This window comes from Pagrus major, chromosome 24 (genome assembly GCF_040436345.1).
Source record: "Pagrus major chromosome 24, Pma_NU_1.0".
Lineage (NCBI taxonomy): Eukaryota > Metazoa > Chordata > Actinopteri > Spariformes > Sparidae > Pagrus > Pagrus major.
This window is the reverse complement of record NC_133238.1, coordinates 5,618,556-5,638,252: the sequence shown is the minus strand read 5'-3', so window position 1 is coordinate 5,638,252 and position 19,697 is coordinate 5,618,556. Positions and strand designations below refer to the sequence as shown.

The 19,697-nt window shown below is 48.4% G+C and overlaps 9 non-coding genes and 2 pseudogenes across 9 annotated transcripts; all 11 read left to right on the top strand.

Annotated features, from left to right (window-relative positions):
* Positions 1-221: 221 nt before the first annotated feature.
* LOC140992782 (U1 spliceosomal RNA) lies at positions 222-385 on the top strand. The gene has a single exon (XR_012178332.1). It is a non-coding gene; the product is annotated as a U1 spliceosomal RNA (small nuclear RNA).
* Positions 386-1,030: 645 nt separating this feature from the next.
* Positions 1,031-1,194, top strand: LOC140992781 (U1 spliceosomal RNA). Its single transcript, XR_012178331.1, has one exon. It is a non-coding gene; the product is annotated as a U1 spliceosomal RNA (small nuclear RNA).
* A 645-nt stretch (positions 1,195-1,839) lies between these two features.
* Positions 1,840-2,003, top strand: LOC140992780 (U1 spliceosomal RNA). Its single transcript, XR_012178330.1, has one exon. It is a non-coding gene; the product is annotated as a U1 spliceosomal RNA (small nuclear RNA).
* A 645-nt stretch (positions 2,004-2,648) lies between these two features.
* Positions 2,649-2,812, top strand: LOC140992778 (U1 spliceosomal RNA). The gene has a single exon (XR_012178328.1). It is a non-coding gene; the product is annotated as a U1 spliceosomal RNA (small nuclear RNA).
* Positions 2,813-3,458: 646 nt separating this feature from the next.
* LOC140992777 (U1 spliceosomal RNA) lies at positions 3,459-3,622 on the top strand. Its single transcript, XR_012178327.1, has one exon. It is a non-coding gene; the product is annotated as a U1 spliceosomal RNA (small nuclear RNA).
* Positions 3,623-4,267: 645 nt separating this feature from the next.
* LOC140992775 (U1 spliceosomal RNA) lies at positions 4,268-4,431 on the top strand. The gene has a single exon (XR_012178326.1). It is a non-coding gene; the product is annotated as a U1 spliceosomal RNA (small nuclear RNA).
* A 5,999-nt stretch (positions 4,432-10,430) lies between these two features.
* LOC140992812 (U1 spliceosomal RNA) lies at positions 10,431-10,603 on the top strand (annotated as a pseudogene).
* A 645-nt stretch (positions 10,604-11,248) lies between these two features.
* Positions 11,249-11,412, top strand: LOC140992774 (U1 spliceosomal RNA). Its single transcript, XR_012178325.1, has one exon. It is a non-coding gene; the product is annotated as a U1 spliceosomal RNA (small nuclear RNA).
* Positions 11,413-12,057: 645 nt separating this feature from the next.
* LOC140992773 (U1 spliceosomal RNA) lies at positions 12,058-12,221 on the top strand. Its single transcript, XR_012178324.1, has one exon. It is a non-coding gene; the product is annotated as a U1 spliceosomal RNA (small nuclear RNA).
* A 5,999-nt stretch (positions 12,222-18,220) lies between these two features.
* On the top strand, positions 18,221-18,393 carry LOC140992811 (U1 spliceosomal RNA; annotated as a pseudogene).
* Positions 18,394-19,038: 645 nt separating this feature from the next.
* On the top strand, positions 19,039-19,202 carry LOC140992772 (U1 spliceosomal RNA). The gene has a single exon (XR_012178323.1). It is a non-coding gene; the product is annotated as a U1 spliceosomal RNA (small nuclear RNA).
* The last annotated feature ends 495 nt before the right edge of the window (positions 19,203-19,697 follow it).

The window sequence follows — 19,697 nt, the reverse complement described above, 5'->3', positions numbered from 1 at the left end:
CGATGGATCGCTGGAAAAAGGACACAAAACAGGCACAATGTGTGGACCAGCCACCCTCGTCTAGTCGCACCAGTGTTTTTGAATTTGCAGCAACTTTTAGTGCCCAATGAGGATGAGCAAATTGCCCAAGGCACCTAACTCTGCTATTATCCCCCAAGAGGCACCGTCAGCCAGGGGGCTGAGCCTGGGAAAGGCCATCCTGTGTCAGACTGTTCCAACTCATACTTACCTGGCAGGGGAGATACCATGATCAAGAAGGTGGTTCACCCAGGGCGAGGCTCAGCCATTGCACTCCGGTTGTGCTGACCCCTGCGAATTCCCCAAATGTGGGAATCTCGACTGCATAATTTGTGGTAGTGGGGGACTGCGTCCGCGCTCTCCCCTGATGACAATGTGGAAGAAAAACAAGTGAGTGCTCGTCTCCCGCGCTTTCTGCCGAGCAGCTCGGAAAGCCGACCTTCAACCTCTGAATGCTGCTTTGGGGTCCTTGTGTTACCGTTTCAATCCGTCCTGAAAGTCACAGCGTTGCAGTACACCGGCGTCTGCTGTGTCGCAGTGCGATGCGTGCGGGTTACCCGTTTTCCCGGTAAAAGGGCAGAGTGGGCGTGGCCTGCTAGAGACGGCACAAACCTTGTTGCGTCTCCTCCTCTGCGAGGCATTGCATAAGAAATGTGGTCTGGACGCGTCCATTGCTGGAATGCCTACTGGTAGGCTTTTGTGCGGCACATTGTCTCTGGTTGCATTCAGACTGGGCGGAGACATCATGCCAAGTGGCCGTTGACGGAGTGTTATTTTTCTATTTTGCCGAGCGATGGATCGCTGGAAAAAGGACACAAAACAGGCACAATGTGTGGACCAGCCACCCTCGTCAAGTCGCACCAGTGTTTTTGAATTTGCAGCAACTTTTAGTGCCCAATGAGGATGAGCAAATTGCCCAAGGCACCTAACTCTGCTATTATCTCCACAGAGGCACCGTCAGCCAGGGGGCTGAGCCTGGGAAAGGCCATCCTGTGTCAGACTGTTCCAACTCATACTTACCTGGCAGGGGAGATACCATGATCAAGAAGGTGGTTCACCCAGGGCGAGGCTCAGCCATTGCACTCCGGTTGTGCTGACCCCTGCGAATTCCCCAAATGTGGGAATCTCGACTGCATAATTTGTGGTAGTGGGGGACTGCGTCCGCGCTCTCCCCTGATGACAATGTGGAAGAAAAACAAGTGAGTGCTCGTCTCCCGCGCTTTCTGCCGAGCAGATCGGAAAGCCGACCTTCAACCTCTGAATGCTGCTTTGGGGTCCTTGTGTTACCGTTTCAATCCGTCCTGAAAGTCACAGCGTTGCAGTACACCGGCGTCTGCTGTGTCGCAGTGCGTTGCGTGCGGGTTACCCGTTTTCCCGGTAAAAGGGCAGAGTGGGCGTGGCCTGCTAGAGACGGCACAAACCTTGTTGCGTCTCCTCCTCTGCGAGGCATTGCATAAGAAATGTGGTCTGGACGCGTCCATTGCTGGAATGCCTACTGGTAGGCTTTTGTGCGGCACATTGTCTCTGGTTGCATTCAGACTGGGCGGAGACATCATGCCAAGTGGCCGTTGACGGAGTGTTATTTTTCTATTTTGCCGAGCGATGGATCGCTGGAAAAAGGACACAAAACAGGCACAATGTGTGGACCAGCCACCCTCGTCAAGTCGCACCAGTGTTTTTGAATTTGCAGCAACTTTTAGTGCCCAATGAGGATGAGCAAATTGCCCAAGGCACCTAACTCTGCTATTATCCCCACAGAGGCACCGTCAGCCAGGGGGCTGAGCCTGGGAAAGGCCATCCTGTGTCAGACTGTTCCAACTCATACTTACCTGGCAGGGGAGATACCATGATCAAGAAGGTGGTTCACCCAGGGCGAGGCTCAGCCATTGCACTCCGGTTGTGCTGACCCCTGCGAATTCCCCAAATGTGGGAATCTCGACTGCATAATTTGTGGTAGTGGGGGACTGCGTCCGCGCTCTCCCCTGATGACAATGTGGAAGAAAAACAAGTGAGTGCTCGTCTCCCGCGCTTTCTGCCGAGCAGCTCGGAAAGCCGACCTTCAACCTCTGAATGCTGCTTTGGGGTCCTTGTGTTACCGTTTCAATCCGTCCTGAAAGTCACAGCGTTGCAGTACACCGGCGTCTGCTGTGTCGCAGTGCGTTGCGTGCGGGTTACCCGTTTTCCCGGTAAAAGGGCAGAGTGGGCGTGGCCTGCTAGAGACGGCACAAACCTTGTTGCGTCTCCTCCTCTGCGAGCCATTGCATAAGAAATGTGGTCTGGACGCGTCCATTGCTGGAATGCCTACTGGTAGGCTTTTGTGCGGCACATTGTCTCTGGTTGCATTCAGACTGGGCGGAGACATCATGCCAAGTGGCCGTTGACGGAGTGTTATTTTTCTATTTTGCCGAGCGATGGATCGCTGGAAAAAGGACACAAAACAGGCACAATGTGTGGACCAGCCACCCTCGTCAAGTCGCACCAGTGTTTTTGAATTTGCAGCAACTTTTAGTGCCCAATGAGGATGAGCAAATTGCCCAAGGCACCTAACTCTGCTATTATCCCCCCAGAGGCACCGTCCGCCAGGGGGCTGAGCCTGGGAAAGGCCATCCTGTGTCAGACTGTTCCAACTCATACTTACCTGGCAGGGGAGATACCATGATCAAGAAGGTGGTTCACCCAGGGCGAGGCTCAGCCATTGCACTCCGGTTGTGCTGACCCCTGCGAATTCCCCAAATGTGGGAATCTCGACTGCATAATTTGTGGTAGTGGGGGACTGCGTCCGCGCTCTCCCCTGATGACAATGTGGAAGAAAAACAAGTGAGTGCTCGTCTGGCGCGCTTTCTGCCGAGCAGCTCGTAAAAGCCAACCTTCAACCTCTGAATGCTGCTTTGGGGTCCTTGTGTTACCGTTTCAATCCGTCCTGAAAGTCACAGCGTTGCAGTACACCGGCGTCTGCTGTGTCGCAGTGCGTTGCGTGCGGGTTACCCGTTTTCCCGGTAAAAGGGCAGAGTGGGCGTGGCCTGCTAGAGACGGCACAAACCTTGTTGCGTCTCCTCCTCTGCGAGGCATTGCATAAGAAATGTGGTCTGGACACGTCCATTGCTGGAATGCCTACTGGTAGGCTTTTGTGCGGCACATTGTCTCTGGTTGCATTCAGACTGGGCGGAGACATCATGCCAAGTGGCCGTTGACGGAGTGTTATTTTTCTATTTTGCCGAGCGATGGATCGCTGGAAAAAGGACACAAAACAGGCACAATGTGTGGACCAGCCACCCTCGTCAAGTCGCACCAGTGTTTTTGAATTTGCAGCAACTTTTAGTGCCCAATGAGGATGAGCAAATTGCCCAAGGCACCTAACTCTGCTATTATCCCCCAAGAGGCACCGTCAGCCAGGGGGCTGAGCCTGGGAAAGGCCATCCTGTGTCAGACTGTTCCAACTCATACTTACCTGGCAGGGGAGATACCATGATCAAGAAGGTGGTTCACCCAGGGCGAGGCTCAGCCATTGCACTCCGGTTGTGCTGACCCCTGCGAATTCCCCAAATGTGGGAATCTCGACTGCATAATTTGTGGTAGTGGGGGACTGCGTCCGCGCTCTCCCCTGATGACAATGTGGAAGAAAAACAAGTGAGTGCTCGTCTCCCGCGCTTTCTGCCGAGCAGCTCGGAAAGCCGACCTTCAACCTCTGAATGCTGCTTTGGGGTCCTTGTGTTACCGTTTCAATCCGTCCTGAAAGTCACAGCGTTGCAGTACACCGGCGTCTGCTGTGTCGCAGTGCGTTGCGTGCGGGTTACCCGTTTTCCCGGTTAAAGGGCAGAGTGGGCGTGGCCTGCTAGAGACGGCACAAACCTTGTTGCGTCTCCTCCTCTGCGAGGCATTGCATAAGAAATGTGGTCTGGACGCGTCCATTGCTGGAATGCCTACTGGTAGGCTTTTGTGCGGCACATTGTCTCTGGTTGCATTCAGACTGGGCGGAGACATCATGCCAAGTGGCCGTTGACGGAGTGTTATTTTTCTATTTTGCCGAGCGATGGATCGCTGGAAAAAGGACACAAAACAGGCACAATGTGTGGACCAGCCACCCTCGTCAAGTCGCACCAGTGTTTTTGAATTTGCAGCAACTTTTAGTGCCCAATGAGGATGAGCAAATTGCCCAAGGCACCTAACTCTGCTATTATCCCCACAGAGGCACCGTCAGCCAGGGGGCTGAGCCTGGGAAAGGCCATCCTGTGTCAGACTGTTCCAACTCATACTTACCTGGCAGGGGAGATACCATGATCAAGAAGGTGGTTCACCCAGGGCGAGGCTCAGCCATTGCACTCCGGTTGTGCTGACCCCTGCGAATTCCCCAAATGTGGGAATCTCGACTGCATAATTTGTGGTAGTGGGGGACTGCGTCCGCGCTCTCCCCTGATGACAATGTGGAAGAAAAACAAGTGAGTGCTCGTCTCCCGCGCTTTCTGCCGAGCAGATCGGAAAGCCGACCTTCAACCTCTGAATGCTGCTTTGGGGTCCTTGTGTTACCGTTTCAATCCGTCCTGAAAGTCACAGCGTTGCAGTACACCGGCGTCTGCTGTGTCGCAGTGCGTTGCGTGCGGGTTACCCGTTTTCCCGGTAAAAGGGCAGAGTGGGCGTGGCCTGCTAGAGACGGCACAAACCTTGTTGCGTCTCCTCCTCTGCGAGCCATTGCATAAGAAATGTGGTCTGGACGCGTCCATTGCTGGAATGCCTACTGGTAGGCTTTTGTGCGGCACATTGTCTCTGGTTGCATTCAGACTGGGCGGAGACATCATGCCAAGTGGCCGTTGACGGAGTGTTATTTTTCTATTTTGCCGAGCGATGGATCGCTGGAAAAAGGACACAAAACAGGCACAATGTGTGGACCAGCCACCCTCGTCAAGTCGCACCAGTGTTTTTGAATTTGCAGCAACTTTTAGTGCCCAATGAGGATGAGCAAATTGCCCAAGGCACCTAACTCTGCTATTATCCCCCCAGAGGCACCGTCCGCCAGGGGGCTGAGCCTGGGAAAGGCCATCCTGTGTCAGACTGTTCCAACTCATACTTACCTGGCAGGGGAGATACCATGATCAAGTATCAACTGACTCTATTGTTGTCGAGCGGTGTATGGGGCACAATAAAGTAAATAGCGTCGGCGGCTATATCATACCGGCTCCTTTCTGGCCAGAGGACCAGCATGGCGTTAGGAAACAATCAAGCCAACCGCAGGAATGCTGTCCGCTTCGACCTTCTGGAAGATCTTCAGATGGACCGGCTGCAATTCAGCAGACAGATTTTGCAAAAAGAACTTGGCATTTCCACCAACCAGCTTGACTACGTTTTTGCATTTCCGGGTAAGAAGATCTTTGAGGTGATATTTACAACAACACGATACTACGAAAATTGCCTGGAAAAGTTTGAAATCAAGAAAAAGTCAACAACAAGCTTCAAGAACATTATTATGTCACCTTTGGCAGAGAGAGACCTGAAAACAGTACATGTAATGATTTTCTCTGAGAGAGTCAGGAACCAGGATGTTTGGACATGGATGGCTCGGTACTGTGAGGTGATTCATGCCATGGAAGTTGTTGACATAGATGGAATCAAGACAGGCACCAGACGATTTCAAGTGCGTCTCATAAGGCGACAGGGGGTCCTCCAGCATCTCCCAAGCACCATCCAGTTGGGAGCCTTCAGAGGGTCTGTGTTCTACTCTGGTCAGCCAAAAGAATGTCGTAAATGCGGCAGCCTAGAACATCTGGCTGCTGCATGTACGGTGGACATCTGCAGGAACTGCAAAGCATTCGACCATACAACAGCCCAATGTCCAACCCCTGTAAAATGCAATCTCTGTGCCTCAGCCCAACATCGCTTTAAAGACTGCCCTCAAGCATACTTCAACCGGCTGAAACTGTCCACAGTAAGATCAATTGTTTCTTTAGGCCAAGACCACATTGCTGAAAACTCTGGCAACAATCAGGCGCCCTCTCAACATACAAGCCCAGTGCGACAGCCATCTGGCCCTGCACTCCAACAGCCAAGTGAAGAACCGGTGTTGGACCTGGAGGAGGAGGTACAAGAGGGAACACGAGTCTTGGACTGGAGCGCTGGGCTATTAGAGAATGACGACGAAGCATTCAACTCCCCTGCCTCCACAATGGACCTCACTGCTTTCCATCAAGCAGACCATCCTCCCGAACCTGGCTCCAGCTCAAGGACAGAGTTGACACCGATGACTCTACAGGAGGCAGGGAACCGTCTGGACAACCTGCTGGCTAGCATCTCTCCTCATGCAGCTACCTTGAAACAAGAACCAACGGCCAATTCTCTCTTCGAGGAAGTTGAGGGCTCAACATCCCTGCTGCCAATCATCACCATCCATCAGGGACCAGACTCATCTGCCTCCTCATCATTGGATGGCCAACGCCCGAGGTCAACATCTACAGTCAACCTTGCATCAGTGCCAGATCCCAGCTCCCAGACCTCCATGGAACGGGCTGAAGATGCCTCCCAGTCCTTACTGACCTCTTTGCCCCTTCCCATTGCCACCACCTTGGTACCAGACACAGTGGACTCTCCTTCAAGAAAACGGGTAAATGAGTCCCCCCCATCAGGTGAATCCTCCCCCTCGACCTCTTCTGTGTTACCTCATTCCAACTGGCCCGTTTCCTCCCCCACATCAAACCCCTTTCTTGAGCAAGATGTTGTAGTTGCTTTTACATCTACAACACAGATAAAAGACATGTCAAGAAAGGTGGAAAGAGATGTGAAACCAAAGAAAAAGAAGATAATTAAGAAAAAGTAGATGTTACATAGTTGTCACTGAACTAACCCTCTTCACCCCTTTGAACTGCACTTCTATGGCTCCTCTCTCTATAGCATCCCTCAATACTAGAGGACTAAATGACCCAGTAAAGTGCTCATCAGCCTTCACTTTTCTACACTCAGAGGGTAATGACATCTTCCTACTTCAAGAATGTAATGTATCCTATAGAGAGAATTACAAGGTCTTCGAGGAGAGATGGAGCCACGGCCCATCAGTATGGTCAGGCGACAACAAAAACAGATCTTCAGGGGTTGCAGTATTATTTAGAGGGCATGATTTTATCATCCAGAAGGTACAACGTGTGATAGATGGGAGAATTCTATGTGTTGATGTTTCACTGTTTAACGCTAAGTTAAGAGTAATCAATGTGTATTGCCCTGTTGAGCTCCGAGAACGGTTAACAGTGCTCAAAGAATTACAACCCCTTTTGTTGTGTAACAGAGAGGTCATTCTGGGTGGCGATTTCAACTGCTTGGTAAGCAAAAAAGAAAAGTTAACCACCTCCACAGTAAGGCTGGACTCCAGTTCTGAAATCCTAAAAAACATTATTAAAGATTTTAGACTGATAGATGTTTACCGCTTAAAAAATCCGAGTTTACCTGGGTATACCTGGTCCAACGGCAGAACCCATTCCAGAATAGACTTTCTGTTGACATCAAGGGGGCTGCAGGTTGTAGATGCAGCAGTCACGCCAGTTTTTTTCTCTGACCATCATAAAATTGAATGTTCTCTCATGTTTAAAGAAAACATCAAAAAAGGTAGAGGTTCATGGAAGCTGAATATTTCCCTACTACAAGATGCAAAGGTGGTCAATGATTTTAAGGTGAAGCTTAACCAATGGCTCTCTCTTAAGCCCTCCTTCAACTCTGTGGGGGAATGGTGGGAAGAAGTCAAGATTAGGGCAAAAACTTTTTTCATAGAGGTGGGTAAACGAACTGCTAAAAAGAGACGTCTGAAGCTCCAGAAATATCAGGCAAAGCTGCAGAGATTTTATATAATGGCTTATGCCGGGCTAGATGTTGCAGAGGATATAGCTCAATTGAAGAGAGAGATGTTACGCCTCTCCACGGCGGCCAGTCGGGGGCTACTGATTCGTAGCCGAGTCCACCACATGGAAAACAATGAAAAATGCTCTAGATACTTTTTTAGGAAATTAGCTAGGCCTAAAAACTTTATAGAAGGATTAAAGAATAAAGAGGGGCAAGAAAAAACTGAAATACATGAGATACTAAGTTGTGTACACTCCTTCTACTCTGATCTTTACAAAAGTGAAGATTTAGATAAGACAGCTTTAGAAAACCTTCTATCTAAAGTAGATAAAAATATTAACGAATTTAAAGGGAAGCTTGACAGTAAAATATCTCTGAGTGAACTCACCAAAGCAGTAGAAAGCATGCAAAATAACAAGGCCCCTGGGGCAGATGGGTTGCCAAAAGAATTTTATACTACCTTCTGGGCAGAGTTAAAGGCCCCTCTTTTGGAGATGTACAATGAGAGCCTCCAATTAGGGTCGTTACCACCATCCCTAAAGGAAGGTACCATTTCCCTTCTATTTAAGAAAGGTGAGAAAAAAGATCTTAAAAACTGGCGCCCCCTTACACTCCTTGGTGTTGATCGTAAGATTCTAGCAAAAGCAATCTTTCTTCGCCTACAAGAGGTAATAGAGAGGTTGGTTGGGGTCGAGCAGACCTGTGTGGTTCCAGGTCGCTCCATGAGTGATAACCTTGCTTTAATAAGAGATTCATACTTGTATGCTTTAGATCGCAATGTACCCCTATGTATTGCTGGCCTGGATTTAGAAAAAGCCTTTGATAGAATAAGCCATGAGTATCTCAAAGAAGCACTGGTGAGGTTTGGGTTTGGCCCACAGTTGAGGGCATGGATTAATTTACTGTACTTTGATTGCTCTAGTAGAGTAAACATTAATGGCCACTTCAGTGAACCTATTAAGATCCAGTCAGGGGTCAGACAGGGATGCCCGCTATCAGTCAGCCTGTTTGTACTAGCCATGGAGCCTCTGGCCTGTGGGATAAAACATGACACTGATATTCGGGGCCTTCCTGTCCCTGGTAGTAATGGAAAGGAGGCTAAAATGTCCCTGTATATGGATGACTTGACAATCCTTTGTACCAGCAATAATTCAATGGTTAAAGCCCTCCAGTGGAGTGAGCAATTTTCTCAAGCATCTGGGGCCAAACTGAACCGGGCCAAAAGTGAGATCCTCTACCTTAATTGGCCAGAAAGAAAGCCTGATTTAGGGTTGGTTGAAAAAGAAGAGAGGGTAAAAATTTTGGGAGTGGAAATTGGGAAGGGAATGGAAATCATAAATTGGGAAACAAGATTACCAGCTATCAAAGGGAAATTGCTTCAGTGGGAGGAGAGGGATCTAACATTCACTGGCAAAATTTTGGTGATTAAGGCTGAGGTTCTGGCCTCTTTGACCTTTCTGGGAGCCACTCTGCCAGCTCCCAAGACATTCCTGACCTCTTTGAGACGCATCATGTTTCAATTCATTTGGAGCTCCCAACAAGAACATGTCAAAAGAGACATCATGTACAAACCTCTGGTTAAAGGAGGGAAAGCTGTACCTGAGTTGGGGGCCAAATTTGATGCCCTTTTTTTGACACCAATTTTAAATGCGGTTTTTACAGAGAGCAATACCAGTCTCTGGTTTCATTTTGCCAAGTTTTGGGTAGGCCGCATGATGTATCGAGGGAAGGGTAAAAGGGTTTCTCTTTGTACGCCCAATGCTGAAAGTAGACCAGCTCTATACGAGAGAGCATTAACACTCTTTAAAGTAGCAAAGTTAGATTGGTCTGTGGTAGGTAAAATAGATAGGGTTGATGTGGAGGGGTGCCTTTCACCCCCGACCTCTAGCCTTGTGCCGGTAGGTATCCTACCTGAGAGCAAATGCATCAGAGTTTGGAAAAATGTAAACTTACCATTTTTGTTCAATGTACATAAGGACCTGGCCTGGAAGATAGCCCAAAATTGTGTCCCTACAAGAGCCTTCTTACTGAGAAGGCGATGCACACGTAGTGCTAAATGTCCAATAAAAAATTGTAATGATGGTGAAGATGTGGCCCACTGCTTTTGGTCATGCGCTGTTTCAAGGGCAGTGTGGGAAATTCTAAATCCATGGTTAACAGACCTTTTTAGAGCCCCTAATGAAATGGATGTTTTATATGGAAACATTGAGACAGATGAAAAGGACAGAAATGAAAGGTGGTGGGCAATCATCAACTGTGTCAAAGAAGGTATCTGGAAATGCAGAAACCTAACTGCCTTCAGAAAGCTCTCTATTTCACCTGATTCTGTGGCAAAGGTTGGCATTACAGGTGTCAGGGACTACATCATTAGGGATAGAATTAAGTATAATGATCAAGAAATGAAAAACTGGTGGAAAACTGACAAAATTCCTGTTGCTTTAATGGATCTTTTTTAAAATTAAGAAAACTGAATGGAACATCTATTTGGTGTTACAACTGCTGAATAGAATGTTTATTGAATGAAATGTAACTATTATTTATTTGATTAGAATATCTACTTGGTGTTGGGCAATTTTAATTGTGGGATTAATGTATGTCTGTAACTAATTTTGACTGAAATTAATAAAAGCTTCTAAAAAGTGAAAAGTGGTTCACCCAGGGCGAGGCTCAGCCATTGCACTCCGGTTGTGCTGACCCCTGCGAATTCCCCAAATGTGGGAATCTCGACTGCATAATTTGTGGTAGTGGGGGACTGCGTCCGCGCTCTCCCCTGATGACAATGTGGAAGAAAAACAAGTGAGTGCTCGTCTCCCGCGCTTTCTGCCGAGCAGCTCGGAAAGCCGACCTTCAACCTCTGAATGCTGCTTTGGGGTCCTTGTGTTACCGTTTCAATCCGTCCTGAAAGTCACAGCGTTGCAGTACACCGGCGTCTGCAGTGTCGCAGTGCGTTGCGTGCGGGTTACCCGTTTTCCCGGTAAAAGGGCAGAGTGGGCGTGGCCTGCTAGAGACGGCACAAACCTTGTTGCGTCTCCTCCTCTGCGAGGCATTGCATAAGAAATGTGGTCTGGACGTGTCCATTGCTGGAATGCCTACTGGTAGGCTTTTGTGCGGCACATTGTCTCTGGTTGCATTCAGACTGGGCGGAGACATCATGCCAAGTGGCCGTTGACGGAGTGTTATTTTTCTATTTTGCCGAGCGATGGATCGCTGGAAAAAGGACACAAAACAGGCACAATGTGTGGACCAGCCACCCTCGTCAAGTCGCACCAGTGTTTTTGAATTTGCAGCAACTTTTAGTGCCCAATGAGGATGAGCAAATTGCCCAAGGCACCTAACTCTGCTATTATCCCCCCAGAGGCACCGTCAGCCAGGGGGCTGAGCCTGGGAAAGGCCATCCTGTGTCAGACTGTTCCAACTCATACTTACCTGGCAGGGGAGATACCATGATCAAGAAGGTGGTTCACCCAGGGCGAGGCTCAGCCATTGCACTCCGGTTGTGCTGACCCCTGCGAATTCCCCAAATGTGGGAATCTCGACTGCATAATTTGTGGTAGTGGGGGACTGCGTCCGCGCTCTCCCCTGATGACAATGTGGAAGAAAAACAAGTGAGTGCTCGTCTCCCGCGCTTTCTGCCGAGCAGCTCGGAAAGCCGACCTTCAACCTCTGAATGCTGCTTTGGGGTCCTTGTGTTACCGTTTCAATCCGTCCTGAAAGTCACAGCGTTGCAGTACACCGGCGTCTGCTGTGTCGCAGTGCGTTGCGTGCGGGTTACCCGTTTTCCCGGTAAAAGGGCAGAGTGGGCGTGGCCTGCTAGAGACGGCACAAACCTTGTTGCGTCTCCTCCTCTGCGAGGCATTGCATAAGAAATGTGGTCTGGACGCGTCCATTGCTGGAATGCCTACTGGTAGGCTTTTGTGCGGCACATCGTCTCTGGTTGCATTCAGACTGGGCGGAGACATCATGCCAAGTGGCCGTTGACGGAGTGTTATTTTTCTATTTTGCCGAGCGATGGATCGCTGGAAAAAGGACACAAAACAGGCACAATGTGTGGACCAGCCACCCTCGTCAAGTCGCACCAGTGGTTTTGAATTTGCAGCAACTTTTAGTGCCCAATGAGGATGAGCAAATTGCCCAAGGCACCTAACTCTGCTATTATCCCCACAGAGGCACCGTCAGCCAGGGGGCTGAGCCTGGGAAAGGCCATCCTGTGTCAGACTGTTCCAACTCATACTTACCTGGCAGGGGAGATACCATGATCAAGAAGGTGGTTCACCCAGGGCGAGGCTCAGCCATTGCACTCCGGTTGTGCTGACCCCTGCGAATTCCCCAAATGTGGGAATCTCGACTGCATAATTTGTGGTAGTGGGGGACTGCGTCCGCGCTCTCCCCTGATGACAATGTGGAAGAAAAACAAATGAGTGCTCGTCTCCCGCGCTTTCTGCCGAGCAGCTCGGAAAGCCAACCTTCAACCTCTGAATGCTGCTTTGGGGTCCTTGTGTTACCGTTTCAATCCGTCCTGAAAGTCACAGCGTTGCAGTACACCGGCGTCTGCTGTGTCGCAGTGCGTTGCGTGCGGGTTACCCGTTTTCCCGGTAAAAGGGCAGAGTGGGCGTGGCCTGCTAGAGACGGCACAAACCTTGTTGCGTCTCCTCCTCTGCGAGGCATTGCATAAGAAATGTGGTCTGGACGCGTCCATTGCTGGAATGCCTACTGGTAGGCTTTTGTGCGGCACATTGTCTCTGGTTGCATTCAGACTGGGCGGAGACATCATGCCAAGTGGCCGTTGACGGAGTGTTATTTTTCTATTTTGCCGAGCGATGGATCGCTGGAAAAAGGACACAAAACAGGCACAATGTGTGGACCAGCCACCCTCGTCAAGTCGCACCAGTGTTTTTGAATTTGCAGCAACTTTTAGTGCCCAATGAGGATGAGCAAATTGCCCAAGGCACCTAACTCTGCTATTATCCCCCCAGAGGCACCGTCAGCCAGGGGGCTGAGCCTGGGAAAGGCCATCCTGTGTCAGACTGTTCCAACTCATACTTACCTGGCAGGGGAGATACCATGATCAAGTATCAACTGACTCTATTGTTGTCGAGCGGTGTATGGGGCACAATAAAGTAAATAGCGTCGGCGGCTATATCATCCCGGCTCCTTTCTGGCCAGAGGACCAGCATGGCGTTAGGAAACAATCAAGCCAACCGCAGGAATGCTGTCCGCTTCGACCTTCTGGAAGATCTTCAGATGGACCGGCTGCAATTCAGCAGACAGATTTTGCAAAAAGAACTTGGCATTTCCACCAACCAGCTTGACTACGTTTTTGCATTTCCGGGTAAGAAGATCTTTGAGGTGATATTTACAACAACACGATACTACGAAAGTTGCCTGGAAAAGTTTGAAATCAAGAAAAAGTCAACAACAAGCTTCAAGAACATTATTATGTCACCTTTGGCAGAGAGAGACCTGAAAACAGTACATGTAATGATTTTCTCTGAGAGAGTCAGGAACCAGGATGTTTGGACATGGATGGCTCGGTACTGTGAGGTGATTCATGCCATGGAAGTTGTTGACATAGATGGAATCAAGACAGGCACCAGACGATTTCAAGTGCGTCTCATAAGGCGACAGGGGGTCCTCCAGCATCTCCCAAGCAACATCCAGTTGGGAGCCTTCAGAGGGTCTGTGTTCTACTCTGGTCAGCCAAAAGAATGTCGTAAATGCGGCAGCCTAGAACATCTGGCTGCTGCATGTACGGTGGACCTCTGCAGGAACTGCAAAGCATTCGACCATACAACAGCCCAATGTCCAACCCCTGTAAAATGCAATCTCTGTGCCTCAGCCCAACATCGCTTTAAAGACTGCCCTCAAGCATACTCCAACCGGCTGAAACTGTCCACAGTAAGATCAATTGTTTCTTTAGGCCAAGACCACATTGCTGAAAACTCTGGCAACAATCAGGCGCCCTCTCAACATACAAGCCCAGTGCGACAGCCATCTGGCCCTGCACTCCAACAGCCAAGTGAAGAACCGGTGTTGGACCTGGAGGAGGAGGTACAAGAGGGAACACGAGTCTTGGACTGGAGCGCTGGGCTATTAGAGAATGACGACGAAGCGTTCAACTCCCCTGCCTCCACAATGGACCTCACTGCTTTCCATCAAGCAGACCATCCTCCCGAACCTGGCTCCAGCTCAAGGACAGAGTTGACACCGATGACTCTACAGGAGGCAGGGAACCGTCTGGACAACCTGCTGGCTAGCATCTCTCCTCATGCAGCTACCTTGAAACAAGAACCAACGGCCAATTCTCTCTTCAAGGAAGTTGAGGGCTCAACATCCCTGCTGCCAATCATCACCATCCATCAGGGACCAGACTCATCTGCCTCCTCATCATTGGATGGCCAACGCCCGAGGTCAACATCTACAGTCAACCTTGCATCAGTGCCAGATCTCAGCTCCCAGACCTCCATGGAACGGGATGAAGATGCCTCCCAATCCTTACTGACCTCTTTGCCCCTTCCCATTGCCACCACCTTGGTACCAGACACAGTGGACTCTCCTTCAAGAAAACGGGTAAATGAGTCCCCCCCATCAGGTGAATCCTCCCCCTCGACCTCTTCTGTGTTACCTCATTCCAACTGGCCCGTTTCCTCCCCCACATCAAACCCCTTTCTTGAGCAAGATGTTGTAGTTGCTTTTACATCTACAACACAGATAAAAGACATGTCAAGAAAGGTGGAAAGAGATGTGAAACCAAAGAAAAAGAAGATAATTAAGAAAAAGTAGATGTTACATAGTTGTCACTGATCTAACCCTCTTCACCCCTTTGAACTGCACTTCTATGGCTCCTCTCTCTATAGCATCCCTCAATACTAGAGGACTAAATGACCCAGTAAAGTGCTCATCAGCCTTCACTTTTCTACACTCAGAGGGTAATGACATCTTCCTACTTCAAGAATGTAATGTATCCTATAGAGAGAATTACAAGGTCTTCGAGGAGAGATGGAGCCACGGCCCATCAGTATGGTCAGGCGACAACAAAAACAGATCTTCAGGGGTTGCAGTATTATTTAGAGGGCATGATTTTATCATCCAGAAGGTACAACGTGTGATAGATGGGAGAATTCTATGTGTTGATGTTTCACTGTTTAACGCTAAGTTAAGAGTAATCAATGTGTATTGCCCTGTTGAGCTCCGAGAACGGTTAACAGTGCTCAAAGAATTACAACCCCTTTTGTTGTGTAACAGAGAGGTCATTCTGGGTGGCGATTTCAACTGCTTGGTAAGCAAAAAAGAAAAGTTAACCACCTCCACAGTAAGGCTGGACTCCAGTTCTGAAATCCTAAAAAACATTATTAAAGATTTTAGACTGATAGATGTTTACCGCTTAAAAAATCCGAGTTTACCTGGGTATACCTGGTCCAACGGCAGAACCCATTCCAGAATAGACTTTCTGTTGACATCAAGGGGGCTGCAGGTTGTAGATGCAGCAGTCACGCCAGTTTTTTTCTCTGACCATCATAAAATTGAATGTTCTCTCATGTTTAAAGAAAACATCAAAAAAGGTAGAGGTTCATGGAAGCTGAATATTTCCCTACTACAAGATGCAAAGGTGGTCAATGATTTTAAGGTGAAGCTTAACCAATGGCTCTCTCTTAAGCCCTCCTTCAACTCTGTGGGGGAATGGTGGGAAGAAGTCAAGATTAGGGCAAAAACTTTTTTCATAGAGGTGGGTAAACGAACTGCTAAAAAGAGACGTCTGAAGCTCCAGAAATATCAGGCAAAGCTGCAGAGATTTTATATAATGGCTTATGCCGGGCTAGATGTTGCAGAGGATATAGCTCAATTGAAGAGAGAGATGTTACGCCTCTCTACGGCGGCCAGTCGGGGGCTACTGATTCGTAGCCGAGTCCACCACATGGAAAACAATGAAAAATGCTCTAGATACTTTTTTAGGAAATTAGCTAGGCCTAAAAACTTTATAGAAGGATTAAAGAATAAAGAGGGACAAGAAAAAACTGAAATACATGAGATACTAAGTTGTGTACACTCCTTCTACTCTGATCTTTACAAAAGTGAAGATTTAGATAAGACAGCTTTAGAAAACCTTCTATCTAAAGTAGATAAAAATATTAACGAATTTAAAGGGAAGCTTGACAGTAAAATATCTCTGAGTGAACTCACCAAAGCAGTAGAAAGCATGCAAAATAACAAGGCCCCTGGGGCAGATGGGTTGCCAAAAGAATTTTATACTACCTTCTGGGCAGAGTTAAAGGCCCCTCTTTTGGAGATGTACAATGAGAGCCTCCAATTAGGGTCGTTACCACCATCCCTAAAGGAAGGTACCATTTCCCTTCTATTTAAGAAAGGTGAGAAAAAAGATCTTAAAAACTGGCGCCCCCTTACACTCCTTGGTGTTGATCGTAAGATTCTAGCAAAAGCAATCTTTCTTCGCCTACAAGAGGTGATAGAGAGGTTGGTTGGGGTCGAGCAGACCTGTGTGGTTCCAGGTCGCTCCATGAGTGATAACCTTGCTTTAATAAGAGATTCATACTTGTATGCTTTAGATCGCAATGTACCCCTATGTATTGCTGGCCTGGATTTAGAAAAAGCCTTTGATAGAATAAGCCATGAGTATCTCAAAGAAGCACTGGTGAGGTTTGGGTTTGGCCCACAGTTGAGGGCATGGATTAATTTACTGTACTTTGATTGCTCTAGTAGAGTAAACATTAATGGCCACTTCAGTGAACCTATTAAGATCCAGTCAGGGGTCAGACAGGGATGCCCGCTATCAGTCAGCCTGTTTGTACTAGCCATGGAGCCTCTGGCCTGTGGGATAAAACATGACACTGATATTCGGGGCCTTCCTGTCCCTGGTAGTAATCGAAAGGAGGCTAAAATGTCCCTGTATATGGATGACTTGACAATCCTTTGTACCAGCAATAATTCAATGGTTAAAGCCCTCCAGTGGAGTGAGCAATTTTCTCAAGCATCTGGGGCCAAACTGAACCGGGCCAAAAGTGAGATCCTCTACCTTAATTGGCCAGAAAGAAAGCCTGATTTAGGGTTGGTTGAAAAAGAAGAGAGGGTAAAAATTTTGGGAGTGGAAATTGGGAAGGGAATGGAAATCATAAATTGGGAAACAAGATTACCAGCTATCAAAGGGAAATTGCTTCAGTGGGAGGAGAGGGATCTAACATTCACTGGCAAAATTTTGGTGATTAAGGCTGAGGTTCTGGCCTCTTTGACCTTTCTGGCAGCCACTCTGCCAGCTCCCAAGACATTCCTGACCTCTTTGAGACGCATCATGTTTCAATTCATTTGGAGCTCCCAACAAGAACATGTCAAAAGAGACATCATGTACAAACCTCTGGTTAAAGGAGGGAAAGCTGTACCTGAGTTGGGGGCCAAATTTGATGCCCTTTTTTTGACACCAATTTTAAATGCGGTTTTTACAGAGAGCAATACCAGTCTCTGGTTTCATTTTGCCAAGTTTTGGGTAGGCCGCATGATGTATCGAGGGAAGGGTAAAAGGGTTTCTCTTTGTACGCCCAATGCTGAAAGTAGACCAGCTCTATACGAGAGAGCATTAACACTCTTTAAAGTAGCAAAGTTAGATTGGTCTGTGGTAGGTAAAATAGATAGGGTTGATGTGGAGGGGTGCCTTTCACCCCCGACCTCTAGCCTTGTGCCGGTAGGTATCCTACCTGAGAGCAAATGCATCAGAGTTTGGAAAAATGTAAACTTACCATTTTTGTTCAATGTACATAAGGACCTGGCCTGGAAGATAGCCCAAAATTGTGTCCCTACAAGAGCCTTCTTACTGAGAAGGCGATGCACACGTAGTGCTAAATGTCCAATAAAAAATTGTAATGATGGTGAAGATGTGGCCCACTGCTTTTGGTCATGCGCTGTTTCAAGGGCAGTGTGGGAAATTCTAAATCCATGGTTAACAGACCTTTTTAGAGCCCCTAATGAAATGGATGTTTTATATGGAAACATTGAGACAGATGAAAAGGACAGAAATGAAAGGTGGTGGGCAATCATCAACTGTGTCAAAGAAGGTATCTGGAAATGCAGAAACCTAACTGCCTTCAGAAAGCTCTCTATTTCACCTGATTCTGTGGCAAAGGTTGGCATTACAGGTGTCAGGGACTACATCATTAGGGATAGAATTAAGTATAATGATCAAGAAATGAAAAACTGGTGGAAAACTGACAAAATTCCTGTTGCTTTAATGGATCTTTTTTAAAATTAAGAAAACTGAATGGAACATCTATTTGGTGTTACAACTGCTGAATAGAATGTTTATTGAATGAAATGTAACTATTATTTATTTGATTAGAATATCTACTTGGTGTTGGGCAATTGTAATTGTGGGATTAATGTATGTCTGTAACTAATTTTGACTGAAATTAATAAAAGCTTCTAAAAAGTGAAAAGTGGTTCACCCAGGGCGAGGCTCAGCCATTGCACTCCGGTTGTGCTGACCCCTGCGAATTCCCCAAATGTGGGAATCTCGACTGCATAATTTGTGGTAGTGGGGGACTGCGTCCGCGCTCTCCCCTGATGACAATGTGGAAGAAAAACAAGTGAGTGCTCGTCTCCCGCGCTTTCTGCCGAGCAGCTCGGAAAGCCGACCTTCAACCTCTGAATGCTGCTTTGGGGTCCTTGTGTTACCGTTTCAATCCGTCCTGAAAGTCACAGCGTTGCAGTACACCGGCGTCTGCTGTGTCGCAGTGCGTTGCGTGCGGGTTACCCGTTTTCCCGGTAAAAGGGCAGAGTGGGCGTGGCCTGCTAGAGACGGCACAAACCTTGTTGCGTCTCCTCCTCTGCGAGGCATTGCATAAGAAATGTGGTCTGGACGCGTCCATTGCTGGAATGCCTACTGGTAGGCTTTTGTGCGGCACATCGTCTCTGGTTGCATTCAGACTGGGCGGAGACATCATGCCAAGTGGCCGTTGACGGAGTGTTATTTTTCTATTTTGCCGAGCGATGGATCGCTGGAAAAAGGACACAAAACAGGCACAATGTGTGGACCAGCCACCCTCGTCAAGTCGCACCAGTGGTTTTGAATTTGCAGCAACTTTTAGTGCCCAATGAGGATGAGCAAATTGCCCAAGGCACCTAACTCTGCTATTATCCCCACAGAGGCACCGTCAGCCAGGGGGCTGAGCCTGGGAAAGGCCATCCTGTGTCAGACTGTTCCAACTCATACTTACCTGGCAGGGGAGATACCATGATCAAGAAGGTGGTTCACCCAGGGCGAGGCTCAGCCATTGCACTCCGGTTGTGCTGACCCCTGCGAATTCCCCAAATGTGGGAATCTCGACTGCATAATTTGTGGTAGTGGGGGACTGCGTCCGCGCTCTCCCCTGATGACAATGTGGAAGAAAAACAAGTGAGTGCTCGTCTGGCGCGCTTTCTGCCGAGCAGCTCGGAAAGCCGACCTTCAACCTCTGAATGCTGCTTTGGGGTCCTTGTGTTACCGTTTCAATCCGTCCTGAAAGTCACAGCGTTGCAGTACACCGGCGTCTGCTGTGTCGCAGTGCGTTGCGTGCGGGTTACCCGTTTTCCCGGTAAAAGGGCAGAGTGGGCGTGGCCTGCTAGAGACGGCACAAACCTTGTTGCGTCTCCTCCTCTGCGAGGCATTGCATAAGAAATGTGGTCTGGACGCGTCCATTGCTGGAATGCCTACTGGTAGGCTTTTGTGCGGCACATTGTCTCTGGTTGCATTCAGACTGGGCGGAGACATCATGCCAAGTGGCCGTTGACGGAGTGTTATTTTTCTATTTTGCCGAGCGATGGATCGCTGGAAAAAGGACACAAAACAGGCACAATGTGTGGACCAGCCACCCTCGTCAAGTCGCACC